At 34.4% G+C, this 12,188-nt stretch overlaps 1 non-coding gene across 1 annotated transcript; it reads right to left on the bottom strand.

Annotated features, from left to right (window-relative positions):
• Positions 1–7,630: 7,630 nt before the first annotated feature.
• Positions 7,631–7,702, bottom strand: TRNAA-GGC. Its single transcript has one exon. It is a non-coding gene; the product is annotated as a tRNA-Ala (tRNA).
• Between the last annotated feature and the right edge of the window lie 4,486 nt (positions 7,703–12,188).

Below are 12,188 nucleotides of genomic sequence, written 5' to 3'. Positions count from 1 at the left end.
CAATAAAATAAATGTGAATTTTTAGAAAATTTGAGAAAAATAATAAAAAGTAAACTGTATCATTTCAGAGGCATGATTGCCATAGAAACCCTAGCAGAATTAATAAATTATGAATTAATAAGAGAACTGAATAAGTTTGATGAACATGAGGTCAACTTATGCATTTCTTCAGCATTCATCTAAATCAGTAATGAATAACTTAAAAAATGTAACGTAAGAAAATAGCCACAAAAATGATAAAAATGTAGAAATTAAACTGAGAAAGACTATATAAAATCCTTATAATAGAAATTTTTATTTATTTATTTTTATTGCAGTATACTCAGTTTATAATGTGTCAATTTCTGATGTAAAACATAGTGATTCAGTTTTAAATATATATATATATATATATATATATATATATATATATATATATATATATTCCTTTTCTTATCCTTTTTCAATATAGTTTATTACAAGATATTGAATACGGTTCCCTGTGTTATACAGTATAACTTGTTGTTTATTTATGTTATATATAGTAGTTAGTTTCTGCAAATCTCGAACTCCCAGTTTGTCCCTTCTCACTCCCTTCCCCTACTTACCCCTCATAATCGTAAGTTTGTTTTCTATGTCTGTGAGTCTGTTCCTGTTTTGTAAGTAAGTTCATTTGTCTTTTTTTTTTTTTTTAGAAATTTTAAAATTGTGTTAAAGGAAATAAAAGAAGACCTGAATAAATGTAGAAACATAATATGTCTTTAATAATACAAAGATTCTTAAAATATTAATTTATAAGTTCAATGTGATTCCAATAAAAAATCATTTAGAAGACTTGAACATACATCCATAAATGTCCACAAAAAGCTCAGTTGATGAAAAAGACAGGATATCTCCTGAGAGATATACAGATGCACTATAAAACCTAAGTAATAAGTGGAATTAGTACTACTGTAGGACATAGCAAAAAGATTAATGTAACAGAATAGAGTTTACAAACAGACCTCTTGATCTGGGAAGTAGATAATAATGGAAGTGGCTTCATATCCAGTGAGGAAAGCTTGGACAGTTCGTACATTATTTGGGGAAAACAAACTTACACAATAAAGAAATAAAGTTGGCTTCTTATTTCATACCACATGCAGTGGTGTACTACAGGATGATTCATGATATAAATGTAAATAGTAAAATTATTAAAAAATATGATCTGGGGAGAAAGTTCTTTACAGAACCCTAAAAGCACATTGCATATGGTTTTAACTTGGTGGATTTATCTGATTAAACTTCAGGATTTTTCTCCAATGGAGAATATCACAGAAAACATTCACAGATGGATGACAGATTTGGGGAGATGTTTGCATAGGGTTTACTATTGAAACTGTACAAAGAATGTCTTCTAAATAACTGGAAAAAAAAAGGTGGGGATATTAGTAAGAAAATTGGCAAAGAATATAAATAGTCACAAATGTCTGTTAATTATGTGTAAAGATGTGAAACCTCTTTAATAATCAGCTAGACACAAAGTAAAACAAAAGTGACATACTAATTCGCACCCATTGGATTCACGAGATGAGAAAGATACAACCACGCGTTGACTAGAATATGGCAGAATGAGACCGTCATCTGTAGCTTGTGGGCACGTGGTCTGATGCAGCTTTTCTGGAGGGAAATACGTAGTAGTGAATTTACAAATGCTTATATCTCATTCAACACTCCAGTATTTGTTATTACAGCCCTGAAAATCTAGCCCTCACTTCCAAGCAGGGACATGTCTGATTATGTTTGTGGAAGTAGAGAACTGAAGGCAACGTAGACGTTTATTACTAAGGGAGTGAGAAAAAGCAAAACATGTTGGTTCTATACTATGGAATACTTGACTGACGTGTCTAATCTTCAAAACAGTGTTGACTGAAAAAGTGAAAACGTGACTTGTGTAAAGTGTTCAGTTCAGTTATTTGAACCTGTGGTGAAAATCAAATATCCTGTTAAATTTTATTTTAATTCATAAAGACAACTGGCCATATAGACATATTCTATTCTATTATACATCTTTTTTTGAAATCTCTTTACAAAACTGAATGTTCAATATTATCCCTTAATTTTTTCTACATACTAGGTTTTTAAGTGTTATGCAGTTTTTGAATGTGTTGTGGATAATCTCTGATTAAGGCAATTTTCTTGTACATCTTAGCAATGCTATCAAACGCACAACAGATACGTCAGACATTTCTGTCACCATAAATTGGAACACTGACAAGTCTGTCATTCTGCTTTCCTAGCATGAGCCAATATTTTCACTCTGGGAAACTAAAATATACCAAGTCTAGGTCGAACTTGTGCAGAAGTACACTTTAATTTTTTTGTTTTGGAAGGCTTCTCTAACATATTTTATGCACAGGCCAAAATAATCCATTAAGTACTCCCCACTTGCCCTGTCTTACTGTTGAATTCTAAATCCAATGCTTTCACAAAATCAAAAAATATTTTACCCATCTGAGGTACCAGGTGTATCACTTACTATGAGAATTATTTATTCTCTTTAAAGTCACACTAGATTTTGGCCCATATCTGATTTGAACTTCTCTCTTTGCATTATTCATTATATGGGAGAAATACAGATTGGAAAACCAATGCAGAATAAAAATAAGACTAGAAAATGCTTCCCTAAATAATTGAGAATGAGTTATAAAAAAGTGGTATTATAATTCTTAAGTAAATCTAAAAATGATTGATAACTCTATTCATTTGCCAAGGATTAAAATCTCATTAGATAATATTGTAATATAACCTACCCGATAAAGTAGCCATGAAAGTAGCTAATAGTTTTCTCAGAATATAAGGTTAAAAACTGAGCAGTTAATGATATGGAGTGGGTAGTGGCAAACAGTATTTGCATGTCATAAAATCTGTACAAATTCATATTCCTCCATTTCACAGAACCAGAAAAGCCTGCTATTTTAGTATATTCACTGTTTTCTTTGGGGAAATGTGTTTGGGAGTAATAGATTTCATCTCGAACTATCTGCTTCTGTTCTGTGGCATTTATCCAAGAAAAATTTTAAACTGCAGGAAAATACAAGTTATTGATTCCTATTAGTTGATTTATTTACTATTCTGTCACTTTTGAATTTTCAGAGATTTTCCTTATGAGATATGTATATTTTGGTATCCAAGCTTCTAACATCTTGCATGATACTTAGTATTCAGATAATATCTTCCCTTTTTGTCATCCTGGAGTTTCAAAATGTCAGCTTGTGGTATGTTCTTGGTATATTATAAATTAAAATATTTGCTATTCTTTAAAATACCATGTTATCCATGATGCATCTTTTATTAAAATTAAACCCACAGACTACCATCAGCATCATCTTATGACATCGTATCCTCAGCCAAGTATTTAATAGTATAAATCAATGTGCTATGTGTTCTTTCATGTGCTACTGGGGAAAAATCACTGGCTCTTAAATGATTTTTAGTTGTAATTGTAACAATAGCTATACTTCTTCTCCTGATGGCTTTTTTTTTTCCCCCAGGTGGTCTATTTTTATCCTGACATTTTGGTCCATCCTCTGAATTTCATCAGAGGGAAGAAACAGCAGTTTGTCTTAGAACAGCTCAATTTTGATCTCCAGGTGACAAGCTGATATTTCTTTCCTTTGAAGAAGCTTTTAATATGATGGGTTAAATGTCAAGGAAAAAAACTCTCATCATATACTGAACCTTGATAACTTCATTTCTCTTAATATTAATGACATATTGACATTTGATTTTTTTTAAATGTTCTTTTTTCAACAGATGCAATGATTTTTTAAAAGAATGTACTTATTAAGGTATTTTGTGCCTTGGTATAAATCATGTAGTGTAATGCCAATATATTTGTAAATATGAAAGAGATCATCAACTTTAAAGTTATTCACTCCTCTTTACTCATCTCCCTGAGGTACTAGCTGTACCACTAGTTTAAAGAATAAAGCTTGGAATCTCCAGACCAAAAATTCTACGTTAGACTTTTATTTGTTTTAACTTTAAATATGGTCGGTTATGAAGACCATGAAGGAGAGAAAAAACAATAATAGAGTTGGCAGAAGAAATAACGTCTACTTTATAGAATTAGTGAAAGTAAATTATAGAAAGGAGAGTCTAAAAATGATTTTTAAATGTTACTGTCTCTTTCAACAGACCCCATATGGGTATGTTTTGGAAACACAAATATTCTTTAATGTTTGTTGAGAAAATACAGCATTATAGTATTTGTTTTACCTAAGGTCATTAATTACATAACAACCTTTAAACTTACTAAGGCACTTCCCAAGCCTGGAAACTCATTTCTTTCATAGCTTTACAGCAGACAGGATGTGAAATAAGGCCCTTCACGAGAGGTGACTTGTGACTCTCACAAAGCTTTAAAATAAAATGAGAAAGAGACATGAGGTTTTTAGCCTACTTTATAAATGCTTCAATTACAGCTTATAGTATTCTGTCCTTCCCACGGGTCTGTACACACACACACATGCACACAAACACACATACACACAGGAGCATGAACACATTTAAAATATCTGTTTTGCACAGTTGTCAATGATAGACACTCGCCACATGAAGATACTGAGGCTTAAATTTAATTTGATTTAATTTTAAGAAAATAAAACATTCACGTCCTCACTTGCACTCTTCCCATTTTCAAGTGCTCCAAAGCCCTCTGTGGCCATTGGCTTCCATGTTGAACCGCCCAGGGCTGAACCATTTCCATCACGGTTGAGAGGTGTCTTGGGAAGACCTGCTGATCAATTTCCCAGTGTGGGAGGAGGTGTCTTCAGACACCTTTGATTCTTTCACAGTGTGGTCTCATTATGCATTCAGTATTTGAGTATCTGGTCATACCTTTCTGTCCACCAGCATTGGGCTGTGATGTGATTCATCTCAGAAACTTCAAATCTAGAAACAGCATCACCCTATTTGCTCTCAGGTTTAAGTTCTTAACAACATGTCCATGAAATAACTGGGCAGCTGGCTCACGGATCCCACAACAGAGCAGAGAAGATATTTTCTTAGCAGAAATGAAGAGAAAACATTTATGTTTGGTTACTCAGTTTTGGAAACTGAAAAATTTTTTAATCATTTACCTCAAAAAATCGTAATTAAAAAAAATTACCTTATCCTTCAAATTTTTAAAAATCATTGTTTAAAGGGAAACTTAAAAAATTTTTTGTTGCCTTTAGTGAAACTTTTCTCCTCTAATAACTTTTCTTCAGAATGTCTTGCTTCGTGATTGACTCAGATGTCTGACATTCTAAACAACCTTTGAAGCAATTTGGTTTTCCTAATCTGAAAAACTGCGAGTGACCAAAGCCACGGAAATTCAACTGTAGGATATTCATTATATTAAAACACAAGGGGCACAGTGTACAAGGCCAGCGGGACATACTAGGTGTCATTTTAAAATGATGAAGTGCTTTAACAGGAAGTTACTTTGTATACAGTTAATTCTCTATCAAAATATGTAACTTTCTCCCTATTAGGGAGAAGTTAGCTGAAGTTCAGAGAGGTTACCTGGATTCACAAAGCGAGTGATTGCAAAGTGAAGATTGAAGATTATGTCCACCAAACTTCCATGTCTAGTGCTGTCAGGAGTACAGCACTGATGTCCTGGTAAACTGGGAAAAAAAGTAAAAAAAGAAACGAAAAGAAAAAGCTGTGAGTTTTTGTGATGTACACACTCCCACTATGGCCCCAATTAGATGACCTCCAGCACATCCCTGCACTCTGCCTGTCTAATAGACAGAAAAATTTTGAATGACAGGGAATAGGTGAAAAGTTCTAGAACATTCCAGAAGCATGGACTGTCACCCTTCTTTGCCCCTGAATTTTGTTATGCGGTCTTGTCAATTAGGGAAATCTAGCTTAACTTTTATCCAAGTATGATTATTTTCAAAGATAGTAAAAGTAATTCACTCTAATTCACTTTGATTTGAACTTTATGGCGTGATATAGATCCTAAAAGAACAGGAAAATTCTAGCATACTGTCATTTTTACTCAATATTCATTTGGATTCTCTTTTCTGTTCTCTCCAAAAGCTGATGGCAGGCTGATGTCTGACCACAGGTAAAGAATTCTGCTGCACGATTGAGTAAAAGATGTGAACATCCCTTGTACAGTTAGTGACATCCCATGGAGGCAATGCTAAGATTTTGTCTCAGGATGGAGAAACCTCAAGACTCAAATGACTGTATTATCTAAGAACTATGGTAAAGAATAGTATATTGTGAAGTATAAATGTTAAATGAATTTTTATTTTTTTAAAGTGTTCTCCAAATTATAATTCCAGATAATCAGGATTAAAAATGCCACCAAGCAGGTTAATTTATTCAGTTACACGAATGCCTATCTTGATGCTAACTCGATCCTCTGAGCCCACTGTTGAGGGCTGGAGAGGCTCCCGGATTGGGAACCTCTGAAAATACTGCGCACTCTGTGGTCTCCATCCTCCTCCGACTTTCCTGTGCGGGAAGCCACCCCTGGATGGTGTCCCCGAGGCGGTTTCCTAGGCTCTGCTGCAAAAGATTCTGAAGCAATAGAGCAGGGGAGGAATGGGCACTTTTCCCAATCACACCACGTATGATAGAAGCTTAATTCTTTTCGAAAATAGAAGTAGAACAGGAGAAAATGACACACCAAAATTTCACTAACTTCAGTTCCCTAAACACGTGGTATTTTTCATGTTTTAGGGACTTCACACTTCCTTAAATGCATTCCCTTAAATCCTCTTCCTCCTTCTTTTAAATTTTATTGGCATTTAATTCACCTTTTATTATGCATTTTGTATCTCACCTTCCAGGAAAACCTGTCTTGATCCCACCCTGAGGAAGTTTCTCTCTCCTTCCTCTGGGCACATGTAACACCCTGTATATCTGTTCTCGGGTCTGTTACCCACCCCTGGATCCCAGTATTCTTCTGTTTGTTTTGTTTTGTTCCCTACTAACCAGGCTGCAAGCTTCTTGAAAGCAGGGTTCATTTTGTGTTCCTTATCCATGATTTGCACACAGTAATCACTCATTAAAGAGATCACGTGGGTGAGGGGAGCAAATCAGCTTACCTGCTACAGAAATGTCCTTACTGAGTTATACTTTATTTTTATGTTTTTAAGCCATTAAAAAAAAAATCCCTGTACATATTTTAAAGGGACTATTATTGAAAAAGTGACCATCGTGTTTCTGCCTGTTCCTCGTAAAAGGAAAAAGTTAATGAAAAGTTGATAAATCCCTTTTAGAAAAGATTTCTTTCTTTTAAGAAGTTCATATCATCATGGACCCAGAACTCTGTCTGCCCAGATTGGAATTCTGTCTCCATCAGTTACCATGTGGGGCAATTTGCTTAAAATCTCCGGGCTTTAAGTCCCTTACCTATTGTATGGGCCATAATCTTAACTACCTCTTAAGGTTTAACTGAATCAATACATTTGTAAACCACTTAGAATAGCAAGAAAACATTACAAATGTTAGCAATTATTAATTTTTTAAGACTTTGTGGTTTATATTTCTCACATTATTTGTTTCATCCTGTCTTCTAGAAAGTCTGAAGGTAATTTTATTTATTTTAAATTTTTAAATTTTGCATGGGGAATGGTAATTAGGTTTATTTATTTATTTTTAATGGAGGTACTGGGAATTGAACCCAGGACTTCGTGCATGCCAAACACGCACTCTACCACTGAGCTATACCCTCCCGCAGTGAGGATCATTTTTATACCCATTCACAGTAATTGACCAAATCATTAGCGCATATATATATGTATATATATATATTTTTTTTGCTTCCTCATAACTTGATGTTATATTTCTGCATTCCTGGTTTATGTATGTCTACATATGCTTTGATCTTTTATTTCAAGTTTTTCAAATAGCTTGCAGAGTAAGGAGTAAATTATTAATAAATACAAAATGGTCCTGGGTATTTTATCTTTTAGTTAATGTGTGTGTCCTTTATATGTATTTTAATTCTTTTTGAATTTTCACTCATCAGAGATCATTCCTTGTCATTGTCAATATATTCTACTTAATTTTTCACATCAATTTGCTCCTGTCCTTTGAGAAAACCAAATAATCAGACAGTCATTAGCTGCATTTATCTCAAGAAAGACTTTTCTGTGAGTTTTTAATCATAGTAGCTCAGGTGAGAAATATTTTGTTTGCATTTTTGGATAACTTTGGGTAGCTGTGTCTTGATTTAAATGGAGTTAGACAAATAACCCTGATAAATGAGGTGTGAAGGTTAACTCCACTCATTAATAGCATTTGTTGCCTTTCCCGAAGTAAAATCCAGGGAGGTGTAAATAACAGGATTCCATGACGATAAACAGTGCTAAGGAGACAATATGGAAGTACAATATTGTCAACAGGACATGACTTGATTAGTCTCAATAAGAAATATTTCATAGTTAACGGAAGCAGAGGAACTCACATTTGAAAAAATTTTAATACATCGAAAAAGAATCACTAAAACTGAATTCTTAGAAAAGAGGAGAAAACTAACCTCTTATTTCAGTTTCCACCAATTTTTATTGACAGACTTTTAAATGATTGCTTTAGGCACAATGATATCGACAGTATCAGAGTCATATTCCCTGAACTGCCAACCATCCCGGACCAACTTTAGAAGGGGGCCTCCCTAACACTCTCTCTTCTCAACTTAATGAGACGCTTCAGTTAACACACAAATGCACCATATTGTTTAACGAGGGAATGCTGCACTTCTAAAAAGAAAACTAAGGGGTTAAACTGAAGCCTTTGGGGAAAAAAAGAAAAGAAAAACCACCAAAAATTAGGATGGAAACTGAAGGGGAAAAGAAAGGTTGGTTTTGAGAAATTAACAATAGACCAGTTCTACTTGAAATGATGAGCAAAGATTCCCATTGTTTATCCAGACATATAAGTCCATGTTGGATGAGTGGGGGTGTTACCAGGAAGACCTGGAGCTGGAGTTCATTGTATCAGTTTTCTGCCTCTGTACCCATTTGGTACTGTTCTCATGAATTGCATGCTGATTACAGGACATGGCAGTAATACAAGTGCATGTTGGCACTGTCCTGATACCCGTAGGTAGCTTAAGTTCAGGGTCAGTTATGTTAGTGTACACAGCAAAAATAAGAAGGCAAAGATAGAACATTCTTTGCCAGGGAAACTGACTTGTGTGAAAATATTGAAAACATCAATAGAGTTGAAATTTTCACCCATATTCCTCCACCTGTCCTCCTTAACACCCCACAATATACTTACAAACTCTGTTTTTGCCCCAAAGAAGAAGGAACCTAGCACATTTGGGAGCTATTATCCAGTTTGACGAATCTGTGTTCATTCCTACTCATGACCTCTGAAACCTTGGGTGTCTGGGGCATTGATTTCTTCATTTATTGCTGCAGAACCTTTCCAGATCCTTCCTGGGATTTACTAGTCATTCCTGAGGCTACCGTTATTTACTTATTTATTTTTGTAAAGTGAGTAGTTTATTTACATTTTCTCAGATATCTGGGATCTTAGTCCTCAGTGAGTCTTTAAATGCAATAAATAATGACACTGAGATTCCACCAGTAATTTCTGAGTACCCCAGGGTAGATTTCATCAAGTTGGGACTACGGGAAAGCATGTAGCCTGAGTAGTCCCTCACCTGGTAAGTTACTGTTTCCAATATCTCTGGCATCAATGTTGAAATTTACGTGAGGTCTGTGATCACACTTAATCCCTTCTGGGAAGAGGAAAGAAAATATAATTTAAAGTCTGGCATTTGGGGTTTCCTCTTTTGTTTATTTAAAACTTTTATTAATATCCTTTGGAGGGAATTTTGTTGGCTAATGCACAACTATCTTTGTACAGTGGAAAGCCGTAGAGAGTAATCAGATTAAGAGCAAAACCATGGAGCTCAGTGTCCTGGGTTCAGAATCTCAGTTTTGCTACTTACTGTTTTTTTAGCATCTTGCTTATTGTGTTTCTGTTTCCTCATTTGTAAAATGGTGCTGTAGTGGGACCTACCTCACACCCATTTCATAGGGTAATTATAAGGGTTAAAGGAATTAATGTATAAAGCATTACGTAGTAAGTGTAGTAAACTACATGGCACCTGGTGACACTATGAGTATTAATTCTCATTTATATGTGCAATATTTATGTGTATATCTATCACATACATCATTATATTTTCTACATTCATATATATGCACAAACATGACATTTTCTTTCCCTTGTATGTTACTGCTTATCCTATACACACACACACACACACATATAACAGATGTTTAAAGGATAAATTAAAATATTTTAAAGGCATGACTATGAATCTCATACAAAGATAAAAAGGATACATACCAAATTTTTATTTGACATTTCTGTTAATGAGGGAACAAGCAAGATGTTAAAACTAATTCAAAGGATTCAGCACACACATGCACACACATACATCTAGGACATCAGGAATGATGAAGCAAATTTGCATAGTATATGTATGTATACTATGCTCTGTCTAGAGAATATCACAGTTATGATTTCAATTCCTTGCATTTTACTATTTATTGCATGCATTATTCCATAATATTTGATGTCTGGGTGCTTGTAAACCCTGGGTGATTCTTAACTTGTCCTCACTTCCATTTTGCATAGAAACGTTTTTGAGTTTTACATCTTAGAGAGCTTATCCTTTTGCTGATTTGATTTCCTGCAGCGTATGTATATCATTCATTGTCATAGTATGTTCAAGCTTCTAACAATACTTCTATTTATAAAATCATCTGCTCTGCATTTTTTTGCTGTAATCGATGAGATCTTCTGTTTTGTTTCTCTGGGCTGACATTTGCATTTTTGAAAGACATTTACTTTTTCTACAGTTTTTCCTCAACGGCATGTATAAAATCCTAGTTGCTGCTCCCCTATTCTTAGAATATAAAGTACTATATTGTCCTCTTGTTGTTTGCTTTTTGTTTTTATACAGTGTACACCCTACAAATTTGTTCAACCTCTTTGTCACAAATCCAATGGCTGTTTCCATCTATCTCTAGAATTTTCTCTTTACCCAGTGTCTTCTTGAATTTCCATGCAAAATCTCGATCACTAACACAGAAGACAGCGTCTCTTTTGCTTTACTCTTTTTTTCGAGCGATAGTTGAAAGATATCTCACCAAGAGTTTTATTACTCATTATCATTGCTTTAATTATGTATTCCTATAATTCTTCTGTGAATGTGATTAAGTATCTTCTTTTCTCATTATTGTTCCTGGTACAACGTCTAAAATCTGCATCAGCTGATTGCTTTCTTCATCATTACAATTTAAAATCACCTCTTGACTATGTTCATCCCTCACTGAAATTAGTTCGCAGTCCCCTCCTTGGATGAATGACTCCTTCTCGCACTGTGCTATGCTCTCCTTTCCTTGAGAGATAAATAGATAAGTAGTCCATTTCATAATCACCAAATCATGAGTATAGATGATAACGCTAGAGGTTATTTCGAGTTGCTCCCCTAGGTTCCAGAAGGGAGGGAGGACCCAGAAACTTTCCCAGTCTGACGGTTATCTCTTTAGAAGGAGATTTGGGAACATCTTTTGTGAATAGTTATTTCTATGCTGTGATGCAGTTACTAAAAATGAAAGTTCAATTAACAGCCTCAAATTCAAGTAAGTTTAAATCGCATTACTGCCAATTATCTTTTGCTGGTACGTGCCAAAGGGGAATATTAACCAGTAAATTAGCATGTTGAATGTTTCATCCATATACAAATCAAATTCGAGCAAGATGTCTCTTACAAGGAGAAAGAAACAAAGCGTGTCTCCTTAGCTAACTTTGTAGGACAAGAGATTCAGTGAGGTACCAGTTTTCAGACAAAAAGTAATTCACCTTTCAAATATTTTTTCTTGTTGTTGTTGTTTTTGTTGATAGTTTGATTGTGTGCTAAGCGGAGAATGTTTCCAAAGTTGACACACACATTTTCATAAGCTTTCTACCAACTTATTTATCTGTCTTGTAACAGATAGTAACTGTATTTACTTGTGACTTACTAAATCAGCAGGACAGCCCTCCTGGTGTAGCCATTTCCTTTTGTGTGTGGTGGGGGGCCAGGAGCTGTCTCTTTTTTTTTTTTTTTTTGATTAGTTTTATTATGATTTCTTTTTTAATATATTTATATTGAAGTATAGTCAGTTTACAATGTTTTGTCAATTTCTGGCATA

Source organism: Camelus ferus, chromosome 26 (assembly GCF_009834535.1).
Source record: "Camelus ferus isolate YT-003-E chromosome 26, BCGSAC_Cfer_1.0, whole genome shotgun sequence".
In the NCBI taxonomy this organism is placed as follows: domain Eukaryota; kingdom Metazoa; phylum Chordata; class Mammalia; order Artiodactyla; family Camelidae; genus Camelus; species Camelus ferus.
This window is presented reverse-complemented; position numbering and strand designations above follow the sequence as displayed.